Source organism: Mytilus californianus, unplaced genomic scaffold, assembly GCF_021869535.1.
Source record: "Mytilus californianus isolate M0D057914Y unplaced genomic scaffold, xbMytCali1.0.p SCAF_7, whole genome shotgun sequence".
NCBI lineage: Eukaryota > Metazoa > Mollusca > Bivalvia > Mytilida > Mytilidae > Mytilus > Mytilus californianus.
The window spans coordinates 4035748-4039004 of NW_026262723.1; the positions used below are offsets into that span (position 1 = coordinate 4035748).

The window sequence follows — 3257 nt, forward strand, 5'->3', positions numbered from 1 at the left end:
CACTATAAGGGAGCTTCCTTTCCATTTTTATGGGGGAAAAAGGGGGGGGGGGGCTAGGATGAAAAATTTTGTTCTGCATTTTTTTTTTAGTTCGAGATGTAATCTGTCCTGCCTTTTTATTTTTCACTCTTTTTTGTCCTGCCTTTCTATTAGTTTATCCTGACTTGTTTTTACATAAATTGTCATCCTGCCTTTTTTTTTCATAGTCTCATCCTGCCTTTTTTTCAAATTTCATCCTAGACCCCCCCCCCCCCCCCCCCCCCCTAAAATTCAAATGGTAGCTCCCTAAGTTAGCAAACAAATTATTTTATTTTTACATTGACAAACCTGTATAACCTTGAAGCAGTATTAAGTTCATGTATTATCCCGCATATTATTACATGTACATTGAACTAAAACAAATTGTGGTCATTGTCAAAATTATAATTTACAGTTTACTTTTCCAATGCTTTTAATTTAAGATTAGGGCATTTTTGTCATTGGAATTGAGTTTTGTAGTCGGAGATTACTCTAACCTCCAACGATTGTTTTGCGACACCAGCTAGGGCAGTGGGACTTCAGCTGGTCCCATATCAGATAGATGATATTTGCCCGTCCAAAGTGGATGTGCTGCTTCGTTGCTTCTGGAGTCAACTGGATCCATATAAATCAAGCCTCAATTTATTCATTTTTCTCTTCATTTAAGTAAGTTTGATCAACCTGCCACCCGTTATCTTCTCATATTTGGACAGTTTTCACATTGACCCATCCAGTGGCGGATCCAGAAATTTTCATAAGAAGGGGCCCACTGACTGCCTAAGAGGGGGCCCACCCCAGTCATGCTTCAATGATTCCCTAAATAATCAACCAAATTTATCCCACAAAAGGGGGGACCCGGGCCCCTGGCCCCCCTAAATCCGCCTCTGCCATCAATACTGACATTTTAGAGGGTATGAATGCCCTTTACCGGCAGGCGTCTAACTGTCATTTTCGGCTACTGTTAGCGTCAAATATGTTAACATTTTACCGTGATTCGTCAACATATCCTTATCGTGATTCATCAGAGGTCTAAAATAATTATCGTTACCGTTATTTTTGGCAAAAAATTAACGCGATCTGTCAAAATCTGTCAATTTTTTTATCATCTTGAAGAAAGTCTTCATTTTATCGTCATGCACCAAAAATTACCGTTGTCATTTGGCAAGATTTTTTACCGTTATTCGTCATGAAGGTACCCCCATTACCACCCTCATTTTAACTTTCACTTTATAAGAATGTCACATGACCAACATTATGGTAACTGATTTATGCAAATGACCCTTATTCAATAGGAAAACAATCTATATAAATCGAGCCTCAATTAGTTCATTTTTCTCTTCATTTAAGTAAGTTTAATCGACCTGCCACCTGCTATTTTCTCACATTTGGACAGTTTTCACATTGACACATCAATACTGGTATTTTTACTTTAACTTTAAAAGATTGTAACATGACCAACAGAAAAAGTAATTTACAATGCATTATGAGAGCTGATTTATGAAAATGACCCTTATTCAATAGGAAAACATAATCTAATAGTTCATTTATGATGAAAATAAGCTGAATGGCCGAGTGTGTTCTATTTGAAAATAAAGAGTTAAAATGCAGGAATCGCAAAAACAGATGTTGGACATCAGAGTAATCTCGGACTATGAGTATGAGTTTTAGGCAATTTGTAGGGGGGAGGGTTCAAGGGAAGCAAATGCTCTTTAAATTATGCATGTTTCAAAAATTGGGGAAAAATAACACAGAGCGTTGAGTCATTTTTTTCAGACTTTAAATAATGACTAATGTAGACTTACCTTCTAATTCTATAAAAAAAAAATCACAACTACTGAACAGGAACAATCATGGTACTTTTTTGTCTATGAAACTACACTATGACATCTGATCTTCAAAACCTACAAACAGACACAGAAATATCATCAAATAGTGAAATATAAGATTGATTGCACCTTGTATGGATAGTTCCGACACGTGTTACATGGGGAGCCCGTTTGTTTACAAATAATAATGTCACGTGATCACGCACTGACCGTCACAAATTTTTATCCTCCGCCATTTCTTGCACAATTCACAAATGCATAACCCATTTATCTTGCGGACATGCAATGGGAATGTGCACGGTTATAAAAAAATACAAAAATATTGCATGTACAGTTAATGAAGAAGTTATTTCATCAAATAGATAAGATTTTCACTCATGACACAAATTGACTGGGTGTCATCGCCATCGGGGAAAATTAATAAATGGGATTAAATTGACCGCCAAGAAGGTGTAGAGAACCACCTCTGGAGAACCTTAACATTAATAAGTAATACTCACCAAAATTTCTCTATAATTAACGCTATTTTCTGTTGGAAAATTTCAGAAAGATGCTGATAAACTTATTTGGTGACACAGATTATTTTCTTGTTTTGGCGCGAAAAATATTCTTACTCTTAATGCTTGACGTAACAAAATTTGTATAGAATTATATTTTACTAAAGCTCAGCGTAAATATGCAGAAGCATGACAATACATTAATGATAAAATGTGTAAATATTTCTGTAAAAGAATATAATTTTACTTTCCCAGTATACTTCACTTAGAATTACATTTGAGCGCAAGAAAGTCTCCTTGTGAATCGGCCAGGGGTCGGAAGTTCAACATATCAACGGAAATTTTTGCGTGTGCTTGCGTTGCTTTACATCGAGGCTACAGCTTTTCAACCAATCGGGGAATGTTTACTTAGGGCATACATCTATTTTTACTGACATGTTTAAATCGGGATTATAGAAAAATGGAATGTTGTTGGTAAATACAAAACAGAAAATGATGACCACTTTTAGCAAAAGATAAATTGGATCGGGGGTCTGTGAATTCACATTATTTGTACAACTCTCCTTACTCTTGGGAAGCGTGTGCTTTACATCGAGGCTTGCGTTGCTTTACATCGAGGCTTGAGTTGCATTTACATTGACGCCATAGTAGTTCAACCAATCGGGGAATGTTTATTTGGGGCATACATCTATTTTTACTGCAGGTTTTGGCATATTTTAATCGAAATTAGAGAAAAATGGAATGATGTTAGGAGATATAAAACAGAAAATGATAAATATTTTTAGCAAAAGATGAATTGGATCGGGGTTCTGTGTATTCACATTATTTGTACAACTCTCCTTACTGATGGCAAAAAATGGAATTTCCGTGACCTAAATGGTTCGCGAAAATTAATATTTTTATATATATATAGTAA

The 3257-nt window shown here is 35.7% G+C and overlaps 1 long non-coding RNA gene across 1 annotated transcript; it reads right to left on the bottom strand.

Annotated features, from left to right (window-relative positions):
- Window positions 1-241: 241 nt before the first annotated feature.
- LOC127708257 (uncharacterized) lies at window positions 242-2748 on the bottom strand. The gene is made up of 2 exons (XR_007985220.1): window positions 2345-2748; window positions 242-1919 (listed from the first exon to the last, which is right to left on the bottom strand). It is a non-coding gene; the product is annotated as an uncharacterized LOC127708257 (long non-coding RNA).
- Window positions 2749-3257: the final 509 nt, after the last annotated feature.